Here is a 22,193-nt window from a genome sequence, read left to right on the forward strand (position 1 = left end):
TACTCGTTTAACTTGTTTAACTCGAAGGCAATCCTTTCCGATCCAGAGCACTTGTGCCTTGAAATGCTCAGCTTTGTGTAACCCGTTGTACCACCATCGCACAAACTCCATCACAGGTAGCACAGCATCTTACACAGCAGTCTATCCATAGATGCGGGAGAGAGTAGGGATGCGTCCTCTCAACACAACGCAGCGGCGGCCATCTTGCCCCTCGGAAGTTCTACCCTCAGCTGGAGGTATTTTCACATCCCCCCATTTTCTCAATGAAATAATTATTTCCTTAATCTGACACATTCGTCCTGTGGTATTCATATTTTCAATGTCCTTTTCAGTAAAATCTATTCGATATGGTTTCTGTAGTGCTTTTACCTTTTCAATATCTATACCCATTTCATTTGCTACTTCTTCGATTCTTTCATGGAGACTTTTTGCTCTCCAAGTTATGTTTTTACACAGAAATAACAACTCCTCATCCTGGTAGGTTTTTAACTTCTCCGTAGGGATAGTTCCTACAATTAACTCTTCCAGTACCATTCGTAGTTTGGCCACATCTATTGACTGAGATTCTTTGTCTTTCTTTTGCAAGCTTCTCAACCATTCACTTAATTCCTCTGTAGATAGTCCTACTGACTTCTCTATATTACCTTGTCCAGAATCCTTTTGTGTTTCTAATATTGACTCCACTGTTGTTATACGTCTTTCTGCCCAATTCTGGCCTACAAACGGATTATTTGAAACATTCGGTTCAATCCTACTTATTGTCTGTCTCCATGGATTGTCATTTCGACTCGGTTTTGGTTGTTCGACCTGTATATTGCTTTTATAAGGGACCGTTAAACAATGTTCGCCATCTTTTTGTTTATCGAAAATAGGCATTACTGGACATATCGTTACTGGAACTGTTACAGCTTCCAGATTTTTGGTTAATTCTCTTATTTTCTCTGTTAATTCTAAGGTTGTCTTTGCTAGTTCCGCTGAATTTTCACCATTTATTTTACTTCCAGACTTCCTTTCTACCTCTCTAATGGAATTGTTTTTTCCCAATTCCTGGAACTCTGGTTCCGATTTTATGATTCGTAAAGTTTCTTTCATTGGGGCACTAGGCGTTAATATTTCTGGTTCTGGCCGATATGGGGGTGGATTTTTATAGAACATGTCATCAAGAACCTCATCCTCTGATTCATTCACTCCATACCCTCTCGATTCCACATTATGCCTCTTTTCTGCACATTTTCTTCCTTCATTTTCTCCTGCAGTTCTTACGGGAAACAAACCCTCAGTCACACTCGCATTCCGCCACCTTCTCATTCGATCATCATGATTCTCATGTCCATATGACCTACCAAACATGTATCTATACCTTCCGCCACTTCTCTATCTTTCTCTGTCATGCATCTCATCTTCCCATTCTGTCAATGCTTCAAATTGTGCTGGTCTAGGTCTTGGTTCTAAATTCATCATTTTCTCTCTTAAATTTCTCAAAACTGCCAAATTTAATGAACCATGTTCTGGAAAAGCCAAAACTCCGTCATTCTCGGTATACTTGACCCAATTGTCTAACCAAATACAGGTGTGATATCCATATTTCGCAACCATAAAGGCTGCGGGGGTTTTCGGTGGAGGAAATAATTGTCCTTCCCTAGTTACAATCGGTTTTTCCTTTTTAAACCACTTTTTAATTCTACCGAACCAGGACTTCTTTAACTTTTTGGGTGGATCGTAATACATCTTTTCTGTCTTTTCGTGTATCTCTAGTTTCTCCTCTTTACTGTACCGCTTTTCTGTCCAATTGTAGCGCGACTCGCATTAACGCACCAATCCGGAACGTCTACGTCAATCTGTAATTTTCCAATCCCAGCGCGACTCACACTAACGTACCAATCCGTAGAGTTTATGTCACCCTGTGATTCTTTACTCCTAGCCCGGCGTACACTAACGCACCAATCCAGAGCGTTCTACGTTTCTGACTGACTGGCCAATCCCAGCGCGGTCGTTCTGACGTCAGCAACCGCTGCTACAGCTCCTGCTCCTGCTCCTGTCTACCCCTCCTTAACAAAAGTCACTCGGTAAGTTTTGTTTCAAATTTACAATTCTGTTAGTAACAACACAAAAACACCACCATTGTCCGCTTCGCTAACCAGGGAATAGCAATAGACCTTTCTCACAAGAATTCTGTCTTTCCCGAGAGCAGCGCTTACCTCTGCCCTACTACGGAATCGTTACTTCCGTTGATAAAGTAGCAAATCCCTCTACCTTACCCTTCTAACAAGCATTAGCTAACCGTTTCTCCAGATTTAAGACACTTGGTTGGAGACCCAATGCTCCTGAGAAATAAAACTAGAGTTTCACAATTAACCCGAATGCCTTCACATTCACGTACTTTCACACGAGAAAATGTAGTACATTAACACAGAATCCTGTCTTTCCCGAGAACAGTGAACAGTCTGTCCTACTACAGAATTATGACATACGTTGATAAAGTAGCACTTCCCTCTACCCTACCCTTCTAACAAGCTTAGGAAGCACCTATTACCTTTCTAGTGATAAGCGTTATCGGAATGCCATTTGGACTCCTGGTACCGAAGACCAAGACTTCACAGGTGACCTTCGCTACCATACACTTCTTTCATTCAGGAGATATCTCTAATGGCAACACACGACGATGTCACCGAATCGAACCCAGACAATGCGTCGTGCAACTTCAATAGTTACACGTTTTCCCTGTGTACCTACAGGACAACAACAATTCCGTCTTTTCCGAGAACAGCGCTTACCTCTGCTCTACTACGGAACTTTCGACTTCCTACATCCCAGAAGCCGTGCAAACAACATAGAACTCGACGCGACTCAACATAGAGTGTTAATACATAAACCAATATCAATCAATAACCAATAATCAATAAGCAATTTACAAGCTATAATCACCAAACCAAAACAATAACAACCATCATACTGCTACAAGAAAAACTGATGCAGCGTGGAATTTTAAATCCTCCCTTCGTCACAGATCAAATAACACACTAGCACATTCACTCAATACATTCATTGGTGGGGCCCATAACATCAACACTCATTCTTCATTGATCCGTTCTCACGGGAGCAATATATTGTCCAAACGCTGACATGAAAGGAATACCTTTTCAACTAAAGAACCTAATTTACCTGAACATACATTAAGTACCTTTATTGAACTCAAAACCTCAAGATATTCCCTCCATTTAATCGATGAATCAGTTAGTTGATTTTGGATATTTGGTGATACAATACCTTAATCTACATTTAATCTTATTCTAATTTCTCTAAATAAATCACCCAACACTTTTGTTTGTTAGAATAATAATTTCATTTATCTGATCAATTTCAATTTCAATAAGTCATAAACCAAATCACCTAACATCAGATTTACCTAATCTGGCTATTAGAAGTCCTCTAAGTCAATCAAGTCGTGGTAAAGTCTTTAACTCATCAAAGTCAGGCAGCAATTCAGTCTTTAAAAGATTCAGGATAACAGCTGTCCAGCAGTGTCACCGTCCTCTCCGTCAGCATAACGTCAGGAAAAGGAAAATTCGCTCAAAGAAGGAATACCTAACTTGCTTTGTCTACCCACTTTTATAATGAAACTAACGTCAAAATGTATCAAAAATCGGTTTAAGCGCTCCTGATTGGCTGGTTTGGAGTCATTCGGTAAAGTTCTCACATAGTCCGTTCGGTTAAGTCATCGCACTTGCTGGTTCCGGTTTTAAAGACAGTCCTTTGTTTCGTGAATTTGGTGATTCTCCCAGTGTGTCCTTGGTGGGTACATCTTGCCTGGGGTCAGGACGAGGCCACTGTTGCTGGCGGTGGCGCAGGCGCACTTCACCCGAAACCTCGTGAAACTGTAGTAGTCGCGTCGTGTGTCTCAGTCAGCCATCTTTTCTTAGGCCCAAATGGTCAACTTAAGCAAAACAAACACAAAACGTAATTAAAACATTGCAATGGCTAATAAAATGTTAAACCCTCACTAATTCCCCTATGTGTGAGTAATTATCTAGCATGATAGCAACATTCAAAGCGTTTTTATTCACCCAGTGATGTCATCTGGTGCAACTTACAATTACATCACAAAAGCAACATATATCATGCAAAATTCTAATTTTCTACTATTAGTATGCTTACATATATTAGTATACAGTTAGTTTAGTCATGCAAATGCAAATCCCACGTGTAATTCTTTCGTTAATATAATTGGTGAGTTATCACTTCAAACAGATTAATAGTATTACAATTAATAGATTATTCGGATTAATATAAACATGCGAAAATGGGGGGGTATACTCAATTTTGTACTACCCGCTCACGCAAAGTTTCCTAATTTTTTCATTTACTGTAAGCGCTCTAGTTTTTCTTAAGAACACTCTGGGACATTCTGTCATTGGGATATACTTGGGCTACATTTGGGCTCTTTTGTCTATGGTGGCCATCTCGGGAGACTCATTTGTTATGAAGTTTCCTAATTTCCTCATTTACTGCAGTCTCCTCAGTAGGAAATACTTTCAGTTTTTTACTTTGGTTCCATCAAGAAGGCATTCAGATGTGTCACACATTTGCCATAAATTCTGAATGTTAGCACTCTAGTTGCTCATTAGATCACTGTAGTAAAGCTACTGCTCACCAGGGAAGTCTGCTGCTGGTATTCAAAGTCCATGTTTCAGTCTGCATGTCAGAATTTTTTAATGAAATAGAAGAGGATTAGAGAAGTCACTCAAAGTGTGCCCTAATTTTACTTTCTTCAGCACTAATCATAATTTCTATGGAAAAATGAATCCCCTCATTGTGTTCCTTTTTAAATTAAATGTTTTAAGTGTTACCAGTTTATTCCAATCAAGATGGCTTCAGGTGTGCCACACTTTTGTCATAAGTAAGACAGTAAGCGCTCTAGTTGTTCGTTAGAACACTCTGGGACATTCTGTCGTTGGGCTATACTTGGGCTACATCTGGGTGATATTTGTGCTACATTTGGGCTCTTTTGTCTCTGGTGGCCATCTTGGGAGACCTATTTGTTATGAATTTTCCTAATTTCCTCATTTACTGCAGTCTCCTCAGTAGGAAATACTTTCAGTGTTTTACTTTGGTTCCATCAAGAAGGCATTCAGATGTGTCACACATTTGCCATAAACTCTGAATGTTAGTGTTGTACTTTAAAATTTGGGACCGCGTAGGGGGCAGGGCCCTACCCTGCCTATTCCGGTATTAGCGAACCGCGAATGGCCAATGCAGTATGTACAAGTGCTTTGCATAACGTTTCATCGATAAATGCACTGTGTATACGATATTACACATTGACTTCGTGGGTTCCATTTTGGAGCGGTGGCCATCTTACGGTTGCCCTCACAAAGGCTACACATCATTGACAAACACCGGCCTTTAGAACACATGGGCCTTCTATTGACTTCTCTGTGACCTATGCGATTTGGCTCCACCGCCCCAGGTCAGTCCGGTTCCACGAGCTCCCCGTCCTACGGCCACCTGTGATTAACATCAGGGTTTGACACACCATAAAGCCTTTTCATCCCACACAAGCCTCCGGCTAATCTCTTTCACACCTGACTCTTCCTGCTTTATGGCTTGTTTTACAAACAGGAGGTGCCCGTGTTTATTGGGGTCTGCTGATATTTGATGTGGGATCTGAGCCTCGCTGGGTAAATAATTGTGGGCTGGCTTAACTGGAATGTGGGATGGTCATCATGACTCTGCCTTTTCGTTTGTAATGAATACATATGAATGACCGTATCGTAAAACAAGGAATGTGTGCCTGAAGCATGATATTTTGTATATAAGGAGAAGGCCGTTTCTGTAAGTTTAAGCAGTCTCCTGAGAACATACATTGTGTTGTACTTCTCGGATACCTGTAATTGGTCTGCAGCCAATAAACAAGATCTTTGACTTCACCTAGAAGACTCTGTGTTTCTGTGGGTCTGAAACAGGAAGAACTCAAAGTCTTAGGGTGTGTTCCCCTGCACCGCTGGGTTTTAAAAACTCAGTACTTCATTAGAACTCTAGTTGCTCATTATATCACTGTAGTAAAGATACTGCTAACCAGGGAAGTCTGTTGCTTTTATTCAAAGTGCATGTTTCAGTCTGCATGTCAGAATTCTTTTAATGAAATAGAAGAGGGTTTGAGAAGTCACTCAAAATGTGCCCTACTTTTTCTTTCTGCAGCACTAATCATACTTTCTATGGTAAAATGAACCCCCTCATTGTGTTCCTTTTTAAATGAAATGTTTTAAGAGTTACCACTTTATTCCAATAAGTAGGACTGTTAGCATTCTAGTTGTTCTTTGGAACACTGGGAAGCTGCAGTAGAACACAAAGGAATCAACTGACAGTCTCTGCCCTTGTTGGATGTACATGTTTTACTGACAATGTCAGAATTCATTCTCACATGACTGAGAAAGATTATGTGAATTTACACAATATATGCTCTCAGTTTAGCTTATAGATCACCTTCCAAACCTCTGTGGGAAAAGCATGAGAAAATAGTTTCTCTCAAACATGATTCATGATATCACAGAAGAAGGCTTTTTCATATGGTAAACTCACCTTAGAACAAACCACAATTCCTAAAATGAGTATGGTACCATTAACAAATGATTTATAATGTAACTAAAGTCTTAAAACATTCTATTAACTGCAATGCTTTTTAATGAGGTTCTATCATGTATGTTGGTCCCAAGATGGCTGCCAACACTTCTCCGATGGAATGTGGAATCAAAGTAAAAAATAGGCCCGGGCGTAGTGCTCCGCTCCGCCCATGGAGTGTACGTAGCACTGCCTGCTTCGCGGTTTACGAAGTAGGCGTAGCAGGCAGCACTACGCACACGCCACGGCGAAGCAGAGCTGCCCGCCACCCGCCGCCCATCCGCCCTCATTTTAAAATAATTTAAAGAATTTTAATTTAAGTAAAATGCCTTACCTGTGGTGCGGCATCCCGGGGCTCCCTCTTCCTGTTTGAAGGCAACTTCTTCTCACAAATGCGCATGCACAGACGCCTGCGCATTTCTCGCGAGAAAGTGAGTAGTAGGGAGTAATAGAGATAGAGTATTAGAGAGTGAGCAGTAGAGAGTAGTAAAGAGTGAGTAGTAGAGAGTAGTAGAGAATGAGTAGTAGAGAGTGATTAGTAGAGAGAGAGTAGTAGAGAGTGAGTAGTAGAGAGTAGTAGAGTGAGTGGTAGAGATTAGTAGAGTGAGTAGTAGAGAATAGTAGAGAGTGAGTAGTAGAGAGAGTAGTAGAGAGTAGTAGAGAGTGAGTAGTAGAAAGTGAGTAGTAGAGAGAGTAGTAGAGAGTAGTAGAGTAGTTGAGAGTGAGTAGTAGAGAGTGAGTAGTAGAGAGGAGTAGAGAGTGAGTAGTGGAGAGTGAGTAGTGGAGAGTGAGTAGTAGAGAGTGAGTAGTAGAGACTGAGTAGTAGAGAGTGAATAGTAGAGAGTGAGTAATATAGAGAGAGTAGTAGAGAGTGAGTAGTAGAGAGTAGTAGAGTGAGTAGTAGAGAGTGAGTAGTAGAGCGAAAGTAGTAGAGAGTAGTAGAGAGTGAGTAGTAGAGTAGTAGAGAGTGAGTGGTAGAGAGTAGTAGAGAGTGAATAGTAGACAGTAGTAGAGAGTGAGTAGTAAAGAGTAGTAGTGAGTGAGTAGTAGAGAGTGAGTAGTAGAGAGTAGTAGAGAGTGAGTAGTAGAGTGTGAGTAGTAGAGAGTAGTAGAGTAGTAGAGAGTGAGTAGTAGAGAGTAGTAGAGAGTGAATAGTAGAGAGTGTGTAGTAGAGAGAGAGTAGTAGAGAGTAGTCGAGAGTGAGTAGTAGAGTAGTGGAGAGTAGTCAGTCAGTGTCAGTCAGTGTCAGTCAGTCAGAGTCAGTCAGTGTCAGTCAATCAGTGTCAGTCAGTGTCAGTCAATCAGTGTCAGTCAGTGTCAGTCAGTCAGTGTCAGTCAATCAGTGTCAGTCAGTGTCAGTCAGTCAGTCAGTGTCTGTCAGTCAGTGTCAGTCAATCAGTGTCAGTCAGTCAGTTTCAGTCAATCAGTGTCAATCAGTGTCAGTCAGTGTCAATCAGTCAGTGTCAGTCAGTCAGTGTCAGTCAGTCAGTGTCAGCTAGAGCAGCTCTGCTGACCTGGTTCTCTGGCTCTAAAGCAGCACTGCTGACCTGGTTCTCTCTCTCTAAAGCAGCTCTGCTGACCTGGTTTCTCTGGCTCTACAGCAGGTCTGCTGACCTGGTTCTCTGGCTCTAGAGCAGCTCTGCTGACCTAGTTCTTAGGCTACAGAGCAGCTCTGCTGATCTGGTTCTCTGGCTCTACAACAGATTTGCTGACCTTGTTCTTTGGCTCTAAAGCAGCTCTGCTGACCCGGTTCTAGGGCTCTAAAGCAGTTCTGCTGACATGGTTCTCTGGCACTAGAGCAGCTCTGCTGACCTGGTTCTCTCCCTCTAGAGCAGCTCTGCAGACCTGGTTCTCTCCCTCTAAAGCAGCTCTACTGACCTGGTTTCTCTGACTCTACAGCAGCTCTGCTGACCTGGTTCTCTGGCTCTAGAGCAGCTCTGCTGACCTGGTTCTTAGGCTCTAGAGCAGCTCTGCTGACCTGGTTCTCTGGCTCTAAAGCAGCTCTGCTGACCTGGTTCTATGGCTCTAAAGCAGCTCTGCTGACTTGGTTATCTGGCTCTAGAGCAGCTCTGCTGACCTGGTTCTCTGGCTCTAGAGCAGTTTTGCTGACCTAGTTTTTAGGCTCAAGAGCATCTCTGCTGACCTGGTTCTCTGGCTCTACAGCAGCTCTGCTGACCTGGTTTTCTGCACTCACGATGCACACACCCGACTTCGCAAAAATATATTTAAAAATAATATAAGTTTATTATAAGTACAAATATATTATTTTTATGAATATCTTACATAATCTCTTGCTGTCAAGATTGCGCGGGAGCAGGAGTCGCGGACTGGTCGCATACCAATCGCGCACATCGCATGATATTAAATGTATATGATGTAACTGAAAAACACGCAGCCGTCGCACACCATCTGCGGATCCTTCATGACTTTTCTAAAATGGCGGCTAGAATGCAAGCACCCACCGTGATGTGTATGCTTTGAGTGCGCGACTCCGAAAAAAAAAATAATTAAAAAAAAAAGAAAATAATATAAATATATTAAAATAAAAAATGAATAAATGAATAAATATTTCAGGTTTAATAAAAAAAAAATTTTTGTGCAATTTTCAGAAAAATATATAATGTTATTTAATGAATAAAATATTTATTAATAAAACAGTTAAAAAACTGTAGAAAATCAGTACAAAAAAATAGGTATAACTACTATCACACTTAAAAATTAGCATTTAAAAAACTTTTGAAATTCACAGAAAAAAAACATAGGTTTCAGAGACGTTATAGTTGGAAATTAGCATTTAAAAAAGCTTTGTAATTCACTGAAAAAACATAGGTTTCAGAGACTTTATAGTTAGAAATTAGCATTTAAAAAACCTTAGAAATTCACAGAAAAAACATAGGTTTCAGGGGTGTTATAGTTAGCTGGCCATTTCACTTATACAAAACCATAGAAATTCCTCCGTTATAGTTAGTTAGCCTGCAATGCACTGCTGCAGAACATTGGCACATTGTAAATAAAATGATTTGGCACCGCAACTCCCATAATTCCTTGCGCATTTCATTCAGAACAACCCATTCAGGGGCGTGTCATTTTGGAGTAATTAAGAGAAGCTGTGGCCTCATCGTGCCCTTCACTTACCACAAGCCCATGAAGCAGATACAATTTGAAACACGTCGGCAGTGGAGTAGGAGCTGTGAAAGGATCAGCAGTCTGACGACTCCCATACCTTTGATTGAGAGTTATGCTTGCAACTCTTAGTGGATATTCGAGTGCTTCTCAATGCAGCGGAGCAATTGTGAGCGTGATATATTGGCAGCGAGCCGCGCCAGCGAGAATGCACCACTCCGGGACACTGGTTGGACGCAGGGGGTGACATTTGCCACCTCCGTTATGTGGAGCATCAACTTAGGATTGAGGGGGCGTCCGCCTGTGGGGGCTCATCTATGGGACCTTTAATTCCAACAGAACATTGGCACATTGTAAATAAAATGATTTGGCACCGCAACTCCCATAATTCCTTGCGCATTTCATTCAGAACAACACATTCAGGGGCGTGTCATTTTGGAGTAATTAAGAGAAGCTGTGGCCTCATTGTGCCCTTCACTTACCACAAGCCCATGAAGAAGATACAATTCGAAACGCGTCGGCAGTGGAGTAGGAGCTGTGAAAGGATCAGCAGTCTGACGACTCCCGTACCTTTGATTGAGAGTTATGCTTGTAACTCTTAGTTGATGTTCGAGTGCTTCTCAATGCAGCGGAGCAAGTGTGAGTGTGATATATTGGCGGCGAGCCGCGCCATCGAGAATGCACCACTCCGGGACACTGGTTGGCCGCAGGGGGGTGACATTTGCCACCTTCGTTATGTGGAGCATCAACTTAGGATTGAGGGGGCATCCGACTGTGGGGGCTCATCTATGGGCCCTTTAATTCCAACAGAACATTGGCACATTGTAAATAAAATGATTTGGTGCCGCAACTCCCATAATTCCTTGCGCATTTCATTCAGAACAACCCATTCAGGGGCGTGTCATTTTGGAGTAATTAAGAGAAGCTGTGGCCTCATCGTGCCCTTCACTTACCACAAGCCCATGAAGAAGATACAATTCAAAACGCGTCGGCAGTGGAGTAGGAGCTGTGAAAGGATCAGCAGTCTGACGACTCCCGTACCTTTGATTGAGAGTTATGCTTGCAACTCTTAGTTGATGTTCGAGTGCTTCTCAATGCAGCAGAGCAAGTGTGAGCGTGATATATATATATGTGAACAAGGCTCGTTGGAGCCGAAACGTCGAGACGACACTGCATATGAATTAAAATCAGCACTCAATTGAAGGTCCGTGTCCGCTTGTTATTTGGAGTCGTGGCATCACCTGTCATCTTCAATCTGCTTAGCGGTACTTGGATATATATATATATATATATATATATATATATATATAGAGCTCCAGAGACTTCACTCAGAGAATGAAGGAGACCGCACTCAGCAAGGTTTCTCGATGCGATTATTTATTGCATTGTATCGAGATAGCAGCAGTAACACCAGGACGCGTTTCGGCTTTCGCGCCTTTTTCGACTGAGTTACAATGTGCAGGTTACATGAGCAGTATTATATCCGGTTCACATGATCTAGTTCCGGTTCACTTTAACATAAACATAGTGAAAAGACTAAAAATACAGTTTAGATCGAACTTTTTGCTCACTTGAAGAAATACTATATATTTTACATCACCAGTACATAATTCTTAATTCATTATTACAAGTGAGAAAAGCATTTTGGAACCAATAAAATAAATAATTAGACAGGCGGTTAATTTAAGGCAAATTATTACCCTAAATGAGTCAAGTCAGCCTACAATAATTAATTCAAGATTCTGCGTTTGACCAAAAGTAAATATTTACATGTAATTCATTTCAGACTCTCAAAACATAATTGAGCCCTGCATGGGCATAAAGTGACAATAATATATTCATCACAGTGTTTTTAGGAAAACACTCTGCCATCTTAGTCCTCAAATATCGAAAGATTATACTGTTTCAGCGTTTACCTAGGTGACATGACAGTTCCTCCTCTGTGTTTAAACCATAAGGTGTTGTGGTTTGGAGGTCAATAATAAAGCGAGATTCTAATCTCCTCAGCCTCAATTCCCGATTTCCCATTCGGTCACTGACTGGGACATGATCGAGGCAGAAAAACGACAATAGATTTCTGTCACTATTGTGATGTTGTGCGAAATGTCTCGCTACAGGATATGAAGTGTCTTGTTTTTCAATTGCTCTGGCATGTTCTAGGATGCGCTTTTTTGTGGGGTGGATCGTGCTGCCAATATGTTGCTTTGGGCAAGGACATGTAAGGCAGTAAACGCAAAATGGCGTATTACAAGTCATCAATTTGTTGATTGATCTCGGTTTTTTCATACCAGGGACATTGTATGAAGATACCTTTTTACTGTTCCTACATGCCTTACATTTCAGACAAGGGAAGAAACCGGAGACTTTACTGATGGGTTGGACAAAAGGAATAGGTTCATAGTGGCTGTTAACTAATTTGTCTTTTAAGGATCTACATCTTCTAAAGGTTATCTGTGGATAGGGTGGTAAGATGTCGCCTATTATTACATCTGTCTTCAGTATGTGCCAGTTCCGGCAAAGAATCTTTCTCAGGGTATTTGTCTCATTAGAGAAAGTTGTAATAAATCTGCAAATTTCTGATGTTGTTCTAGTCTTAGCACGATTTGTGTCTAATAGGGATTGTCTTGAAATTTTGTTAACCTTACTTAAGGTTTTCATTAGTAAGTTAGGACAGTAGCCACGTGATCGAAATCTTTCAATGGCAGATGATGCTTCATATTGAAAATCAACCTCACGGGAACAATTTCTTTTTAGGCGTAGTAATTCGCCGTAAGGGATGCTGTTTTTTAGAGATTTTTGATGGCTACTCTGTGCTTCTAATACTGAATTCCCTGCAGTCTCTTTTCTGAAGAGAGTGGTACAGATGCTCCCGTCTTGGACAAAGACTTTAAGATCCAAGAAGGGGACTTGTTGCGTGCTAATTTGTCCAGATAAATGAAGATTCAAAGTATTTGTGTTAAGTGCTGAAATATATTTTTCAGCTTCATCCTTAGGTCCCTTCCACAAGATAAACAGGTCATCTATGTACCTATACCATAAAACAAAATTTTTAGTCCAATGTTCATATGTATCAGCCCAGGCCACCTGTCTCTCCCACCAGCCTACGAATAGGTTCGCATAGCTGGGGGCGAAGCAGGTGCCCATGGCTGTACCCTGGATCTGACGGTAGTGTTGTTTGTCAAACAAAAAAATGTTGTTATTGAGGCAGAACAGAATAAATTCAGTGAGCATAATATTGTGCTCAGCGAATTGAAGAGATCTCTCCTTCAAAAAATATTCCACTGCCTTCACACCATGCTCGTGTTTAATGATTGTGTAGAGGCTTGTAATGTCCAAGACAATCATGAGCATGTCAGGCTCCCAAGGTGTATTGGCAATATTACAGATGAAATGCGTCGTGTCTTTGATATAAGAAGACAATGTTACCACAAACTCCCTCAAGAAAAAATCAATGTACTGAGACATATGCTCTGTTAATGACCCAATGGATGACACGATAGGGCGACCTGGCGGTCTATCCTGATTTTTATGGATTTTGGGTAAATGATAGAAAGTCGCTGTAGTGGGATATGGACATGTTAGATATTTGAATTCATCAAAATTGAGCATATTTCGATCAAACCATTTCTGAATCAATATATGGTATTCATTGATACTTGCAATATACTCAGATTTAACAATAGGAGAATAACATGATCTGTCTGAGAGCAATCTCATTGCCTCCTCCACATAAAACTTTCTCGTCATTAATACCACATTCCCTCCTTTATCGGAGGGTTTACAGATTATATTTGGGTCATCCATTAGTTGTGAAAGAGCAGTCCTTTCTTTCACAGTAAGGTTGTTGGATAAGTTCATAGATTCTGAGAGTCTCAATTCCATGAGATCTTTCTTCACCGATTCCTCAAAAATATCTATAGAGTCGTAGGGAGTAACTGGAACAAAGGTTGATATTTGCTTGAAATGGGTTTTTGGAGCAATTTGTTCAATACCAAAGCTTTGGATACGGGAAATATCTTTAGTAGCACCTAATCCCATTGTTTCTTGACTGGAAAGTACACACAGTGTTTCAAGGTCATCCCCTGTAAGGGTTGTTGTTGGATCAGGGGCAGAAATCTGCTGAGGTGCGCCACTGATATTTCCTTGCACGTTTTTGGATTTGAAAAATTTCATCAATTTTAACTTCCTGGAAAAAAGATATAGGTCGATCCGTGTTTGTGTATATTCACACCTTTTTGCTGGACAGAAAGTTAGGCCTTTTTTAAGGACAGATTCTTGTTCCTCCGTTAGTTGTTTTTGAGTCAAATTGACAATAGTGAGATTATCAGGGTTCTCTAGTTTTTGGATCCTCTTTTGCTGCGGGTTTGCCAGGCGATTCCTTGATTTTGGCTTTGAGTGGCCGCCCCGTCTTGTTTTCCGGCCGCATTTCTTCTCCTTGATGTTTGGAACCTGCCGCGTCCCCCTCTTTGTCGTGAGTTGCGCATTAGTTTGAACTCCTCTAAAAAACGACTTTGTGTTGAGGAGGGCATAGCTGTTTCACTGAATTCCTCCCCTGATTGTTCTGCGTCTGTGCTCACGTTTGATTCAGAGGTATCTTGGATTTCCTGATCTTGAGGAACAATCCTTCTGAGCGCTTTCCTTGGCCCATCAAACTTTCGTGCAAAAGTAAGTACTCTTCCTTGTTCGTAGTCCCTTGCATCTCTATTGAATTTCGTATGCTTGCGTGTCTTGATTTTTTCTTGGTAGTTTATCAACCGGTCCTTCATTGCTTGTCTGAGTTCATCTTTGGTTTTTGTATCCGGGTTAGTCGCAATAATGGTTTCCAGTTCCTCGATTTCTTTGAGGCATTTTTCACGGTCGCTCCATGCAAACTTTATCAGAATTTTAAGCATGCCAACTGAAGATTCCGTTGTATATGCAGCCCATTCCTCTAGCAGCGCCGGGTACGGGTTTTCATAAGAAGGAATCGTATAAATACGTAAACCTCGAGGTATACGTTGTACATCGATATAATGTTGGAGCGAGGTGGCCTCCCACCATTTCCGTGTTTCTCGTTCCAAAAGTCTCTCTAATTTGGCAAATTGATTCTCGAGTGAACTGGGTTCTTTGTTTGCCTGATCCTTTTCGACACGGGATGTCGAGGCACATTTGAAGACTTGTGCTGCCTCCGCCTGTCTCGATTCATTTGAAAACATATTTTCGGGCTCGTAAAGCTGCACGCATTGAATTAGGATTCTTGCTTTGACGCTCGTGCTGCCGTGAAAAATTACAAGCATGGACTGTTACTTTAAACAAATATACCGGTGGCACAGACTCACCAACCGGGTCCAAAGGCAGTGGTGCTCGTAGCGGTGAAAGACGCTCCAAAAATCCACCAAAATCCGCTTTGTTCGGCACTCAGGGAACGGGTGCAGGTCCAAGTCGTGGCGGTGGTTCCACGTAGATATAGAGCTCCAGAGACTTCACTCAGAGAATGAAGGAGACCGCACTCAGCAAGGTTTCTCGATGCGATTATTTATTGCATTGTATCGAGATAGCAGCAGTAACACCAGGACGCGTTTCGGCGTTCGCGCCTTATTGTTAATCATACAACCCATTCTGTATATATTTGTAGATAGAATTTTTTTAGGTCCTGATGAATCGCTTGAGTACACCTCAGTTGTAGCGAGAAACATGTTGACCACGACGAGGCAGTGTAGACAACACAGAACATTGACCTGAGACTAACACTTTACCTCATAATTTTAATTTAGGTGAGGAGGCATCATAATAAAACTGTTGAGATAGCACTCCCTCCCCTATTTTAATATTCATCTACATTATCAAAGAGCCCCATACTTCCACTTCAACTACCGGCTATCTTGGATATAAAGATCTCCACAAGAGTGCTCTCTAAACAAGAGCCCGTCGGGTATTGCACCAGCCGACTCGACGTAGAAGCAGCCCGATGATGTTACATTACATCCTGAAGGGTATGTGATTCACAATATCCTGATGGCTGTGTGAGGGTTCCAATATCCATAATATATCTCCCCTTACATGGTGCGTCTTCCCCCTTTCCTTTAGGAACAGCTTTGTCACTTTCATATTGTATACTTCGGGCATACTTAGCTGGACCTTCTCAAAAGCCCATTTGGCCCCCCCCCTTCTTTGTTGATTCATTGATGGTACCATACTCATTTTAGGAATCGTGGTATGTTCTAAGGTGATTTTACCATGTGAAAAAACCTTCTGCTGGGATATCATGAATCATGATTGAGAAAAAAATATTTTCTCATGCTTTTCCCACAGAGGTTTGGAAGGTGGTCTATAAGCTAAACTGAGAGCATATTTTCTGTAAATTCACATTATCTTTCTCAGTCATGTGAGAATGAAGTCTGACATTCTCAGTAAAGCATGTACATCCAACAAGGGCAGAGACTGTCAGTTGATTCCTTTGTGTTCTACTGCAGCTTCCCAGAGTGTTCCAAAGAACAACTAGAACGCTAACAGTCCTACTTATTGGAATAATGTGGTAACTCTTAAAACATTTAATTTAAAAAGGACACCATGAGGGGGTTCATTTTGCCATAGAAAGTATGATTAGTGCTGCAGAAAGAAAAATGAGGGCACATTTTGAGTGACTTCTCAAATCCTCTTCTATTTCATTAAAACAATTCTGACATGCAGACTGAAACATGCGCTTTCAATACCAGCAGCAGACTTCCCTGGTGAGCAGTAGCTTTACTACAGTGATCAAATGGGCAAATAGAGTGCTAACATTCTGAATTTATGACAAATGTGTGACACATCTGAATGCCTTCTTGATGGAATCAAAGTAAAAAACTGAAAGTATTCCTACTGAGGAGACTGTAGTAAATGAGGAATCTAGGAAACTTTATAACAAATAAGTCTCCCAAGATGGCCACCAGACACAAAAGAGCCCAAATGTAGCACAAATATCACCCAGATGTAGCCCAAGTATAGCCCAATGACAGCAGAAGTGTGCAAAACACTTATTTTTTGTGTCATTGCAGTTTTATATTGTACAGACTTGTCAGGTATTGGAGTGCTTTACATGAGCATTGGTTACATCACACAAGAACAAATTCATTTTGGTTGTAGACATGGGGAGATTAAGTGATTTGACCAGAGTCACAGAATGTCGAGCTGAAGCAGAAACTCCAACCTGGTTCCCCAGTTGCAAAGTCTGCAGCTCTGGAAGTAGCACCACATCCTCTCCCCTAAGTGCAACATTTAATCAAGTGGTCAACTGGATAAAAAAACATAAAGATAACAAATAATTAAAAAGAGCTTTGTCGCTATTTGAAAACTCAGAAAATATGTCCTCATTTTAGTTTTTTATAGCACAAACCATAATTTTGATGCAAATAAGACCCTCTCATATATATAATTTCTAAAGGAAATTCTCTAGGTATTACAGTTTTGATTACATCACGATGACGTCAGTCACACTTTTGTAATAAATATAGAATGTTAGCAATCTAGTTGTTCATTAGGATACTTTGAGAGGCAGAGGCCAGGGGCACGGACTCTGAAAATTGAAGGCAGGTAGGAGGGTGCAGAGGCAACAATTTGACCACACTGGGCAGGCAGGAAGGGCCGTGGCAGCACAACAGACTATGGAGGGCAGTGGAAAGGGGGGCAGGGGCAACAAACCAACAATACAGGACTGGCAAGAGAGGCTGCGGCAATATAATAGACCATTGTGGGACGAAGGAAGAGGCAGTGGTAGTACAACCATACATGCCAACATACCCAATTCAGCCAGGAAACGTCCAATGTTTTTAAGCTCAAATGTGCTTTATTTGATCTGTCTCCTATCTACAATCTCCTCTTTTTCAATGTAACTCAAAGGGGAAAATCAATACCCCAGTTGTTTTTCAAAATCTCCCTCTCAAAATGTTCGCAAGTATGGTGCATTGGATCATGGAAGGCAGGAGGAATTGGGGTAGGGACATGGACTTGGATAACAGAGGACAGGAGGGACATGGAGAGATGCACCAAACTGACCCTGCAGGGCAGGCATCAGGGTTTGCAGCAGTAAAATACACCACACAGGGAATGCAGGATGGGAGTGCAACACAACAATCCATAGAAAACAATAGGAAGGGGACAGGACCATGCACATGGACAACAGGGAACAGAGGGGAAAGAGGCAATGGTAGCTAGCTGACCATAAGGGACAGACAGGAGAGAAAGCTGCAGCATAACAGACTATAAAGGCCAGGAGGGATGGATCAGGGGCATTACAATGGAACAGACAAGCTAGGAGGGAGGGAATAGGGGTCTGCACATGGAAACAGAGGGCTGGGGGCAAGGGGGCAGGGCAGGAGCAGCAAGATGATCATGGAGGTCAAGCAGGACGGGCACTAGAAGTAAGACACGCCATAGAGAGCAACAGTGAGCCTATGATGGCATACACACAGACCATGGAGGGAAGGTGGGAGGGGATCAGGGGCAGCTAGCTGACCACACTGTGAAGGTGGGAGGGGCTGTGGCTGCACAGAAGACCATGCATGGCAAGCGGGAGGGTTAGTGGCAGCACGATGGCTATGATGGGCAAGAAGGAGGGTGCAGGGGCATGCACAAAGGACCATGGAGGATAGAAGGGAGGGTCAGGACCTGGGCACAGACAAGAGAGTTCAGGGAAGGGGCCTCACAACAGACCACGCAGGGCAGGCAGGAGGAGCAGTTGCAGCACAACAGACCAGGGAGGGCAGAAGGGTGTAGCAGTAAAATGGACCATGGAGGACAGGAGGAAGATGATAGGGCATGGTATGTGGACAGGCAAGGTGGTGGTGGCAGGGGCAGATTACAGTCATCTGACAATGCTAGGCAGGTGGGAGAGGAATGGCAGCTAAACAGAACACTCAGGGTAGATAGGAGTGGCAGGTCCATGGAACAAGGTGGGCAAAAAGGATGGAGCAGGGGCATGCACAAAGACATCGGAGGGCAGGGGGAAGGAAAAAAGGGGCAGCAAGCTAAGCAGAGAGGCAAAGCAGGAGGTCAATGATGGGGCATAGAATTGGGCAATGGAGGGCAGGAGGAGTGGACTGGTACATCATGCTAAATGGAGGGCAGTGGCAGCACATCAGACCATGCATGGTAGGAGGATAGTCCATGGATTCAGACAACAGAGGATAGGGAGGAGGGGGATGGGGCAGAAAGCTAACTGTTCAGAGAAGGTGGGTAATAGGAACCTTATTTTTGTTAAAATGTGTGTCTGTGCGAACTACTTAAAATATGAACAAGTAAGCAGCATAATCTCACTTTTATTCAGGAAGAAGAGGATGTTTGTGACTGTGACTCCGGCCTCACTTGGCAGAAACACCACCTGACCCTCCACCCCCATCGTAAAATGTAATGCCCGTGAAAAGGGTAGGTGAACGAAGTGTTACATAGAACATAGTCCTGAGAGCACGACTGAAAATGAAAACTAGATATAGTGCATGGTATAAACTATGCACCAAAACGTGTGATATAAGATGAACCGGGCGTGGAATATAATATGCAATACATTGTGCACAATGACAGATTCATTGGAGATCGCGAGATAGCACAGGCACTAGCGCGTGCTATGCGATATGCGCCTTGGAGTGTAATATACACAGGGCAGTGTTGTGTAAGCTAACTAGTCTCTAAAGTTGTAATATAAAATATGTGCTGGGGAGTGTAAAGTTGCATATGCACTGTGACAAAGATATGGATCCCAGATTGTAATATCTATGGCATTGCGCTGTGCGTTATAACATAGGCATCGAGGAAGGCACGTTAGAAAGGGCAATATAACCTGTGCGAAGGCAAGTGTGGCATGACATATTCACGGGGTTGTGTTACAGTGCACATGGGCTAGAGAGTGTCATAGCATACACACTAGCTGGTGGAATACAACACAGAGGTGTGTGGCACTCGGTGGGCACTGGTGGGTGTAACACAGCATTGGGCGCAGCCAGCAGTGCGCTGTGACTCTCAAGTGAGTTTCGTCTCCTTTCCAGAGAGTAAAATAAAAAGTATTACACTTCTGGCGGTGGATGTGTGTTTTATTAACCGTGAGGGGGGTTTCTCGCATAGTTTTGGTCGAATTTTTGTCGAATCCCCTTTGAATTGCTTGGTGTGCGTGTGTATTAAATGTGCCCGTCAATAGCTACCCATGTTTGTATAAATAAACGACAAGGGTGTCTACTTGGAGAGTACCCACCGGCGGAGGTGCCGGGATTAGGCACGGTAGGGCGTCAGACACGTCAGAGCTTCACTAGCAGTGTAAATATATTCCACGTGGATTCATTGTATGCATAGACGCCTTTTAATGAATATCACGCAAATTGTCATGGTGATAGGTATGTACGGTTTGTCCAGCATGTCCTAGGTAATTCTATAAATACATATTTTTTTAAAATAATAAAAAACAATTGCCGGCCCCAGGGGATGGGGTCCCCGGGGCCATAAGTGACCTGAGGAGGGGGGCAATGCAGCCCCCCTCCTAAAGATTTTTTTTTAAAAAGGCCATGCCCCGGGAGTTGGGGTCCCTGGGGTCGAATAAGGCCTTGGAAGGGGGGCCACGTGGCCCCCTTCCAAAATTTTTTTTTTGCCCCCAAAAAATTAGGAGGCAGGCCCTGGGGGATGGGGTCCCCAGGGCCAATAAATTAGAAAAAGAAGGGGGGCCACACAACCCCCCTTCTTAAAAAAATAAAATAAATAAAAGACCGGCAGAGCGCCAAAGGCCACTCCCCCTCCTTGCAGCACTCTGCAAACGCGCCCCCTGGCAAGTTGTAAGTTGGGGAATTAATTCCCCTTCAATACTGAGGGTCTCTGAGGGCCAACTAGCCCAACAGGTATCTCCAGTATGCGCCAGGGAAATACGTTGCAGACAGGTGTTCTGAGGCCACGCCCCTTTTTACACCTCTCTGCAACGCAGCTCTGTGGTGCTTACTGGAGGTACTTAGTGGGCTAGTTTGACCCTAGGGACCCTTAGTATTCAAGGGGACTTAATCTCTCAACTTAGAACTGCCACAGGGCGCGTTTACACAGTGGTGAAGGGAGGGGACGGGTCCTGAGGTGACGTGGGCAAACACGCCCTGTGGCGCATTTTAAGTTGGAGAAATAATTCCCTTTCGATCCTGAGGGACCCTGGGGGCCAACTAGCCCACCAGGTGCCTCCAGTAAGCACCACTGCACTGCATTGCAGAGAGGTGGTGCAGGCCGTGCCCCTTTTTACACCTCTCTACAATGGCGCTTACTGGACGTACCTAGTGGGCTATTTTGCCCCTAGGGACCCTCAGGATTCAAGGGGACTTAATCTCCCAACTTAAAACGGCCACAGGGCGTGTTTACACAGTGGGGAAGGGATGGGACGGGGCCTGTGGTGACGTGTGCAAACACGCCCTATGGCATGATTTAAGTTGGGGATATAATTACCCTTCAATCCTGAGGGCCCCGGGGGGGCTAACTAGCCCACCAGGTGCTTCCAGTAAGCGCCACTGAGCTGCATTGCAGAGAGGTGGTCCAGGCCGTGCCACTTCTTACACCTCTCTGCAACGCAGCTCAGTGGCACTTACTGGAGGTACCTAGTGGGCTAGTTGGACTTGTGTCAGCGCATGCAAGAAAATCATTAAAGCCACTTTCTGCACTCCAGAGCTGTGTCGTGCTTTCTATCTTTGTGGAAGAGAGCATTTGGTTTGTGTTTCGCCAGCAAGCTGTCGCTGGCTTCAAGACACGCCCTCTCGTTCAGGAGCAGCACGGTAAAACAGCATCTTTGGACTGTGCATCGTACTGCAAAACACTCTGCCCCCCCAGCAGTTTGATGGACTATTTAGGATTGATTTCTGCAAGGTAAGAGAGGAGACAAATTGATGTGCCTGAAAAGGGGTTCTTAATCGGCTTTTGTAATCTTTGGGCACTCAAGCTGGTGTGGGGCCCGACATCCAATATTTATTGGGACATCACTAGTTGTTGGGTTTGTCTTAATTACTTAATAGGCGACCCTAGAGGACTCCAACTACCAGCATGCTGTGTGCCGGCAGGATAAACGCGAGATGTTGACACAGCCTTGAGATGGAGGTGGGGCAAGTAATCACCTGACTGGGAGCTTTTGTTTTAGCTTTCATTGACTTTATGACCTGAGGTGATCACATAGGGGGAGCTGCGGGCAGTGAGACGCTCGTGTAGCTGGGACATGCTCGCTGCTTCTGCCCGTGGCTTGTCCTGCCTGGGAAGTCTACCTAACTGCCTCGTTTGACTGGTGAGCAACGCATCACTTTGGGCCCTTCTACCGGCCTGTGGCAGGGCCAGGTGACTTACCGGACATCTCTGCTGAGGACCAAGGGCCGCATCGGTGGTGTGGTTGCTGTTGGAGTGGACCTGCTGCGAAGCCGGGACCTCGCTCCTGCCGCATCATCGTTCCCAAATGCCCAGTGAGGCTGTTGCTGGCTGTTTCCCCTGCGTTGTGGGCT

This window comes from Triturus cristatus, chromosome 4_2, assembly GCF_964204655.1.
Source record: "Triturus cristatus chromosome 4_2, aTriCri1.1, whole genome shotgun sequence".
NCBI lineage: Eukaryota > Metazoa > Chordata > Amphibia > Caudata > Salamandridae > Triturus > Triturus cristatus.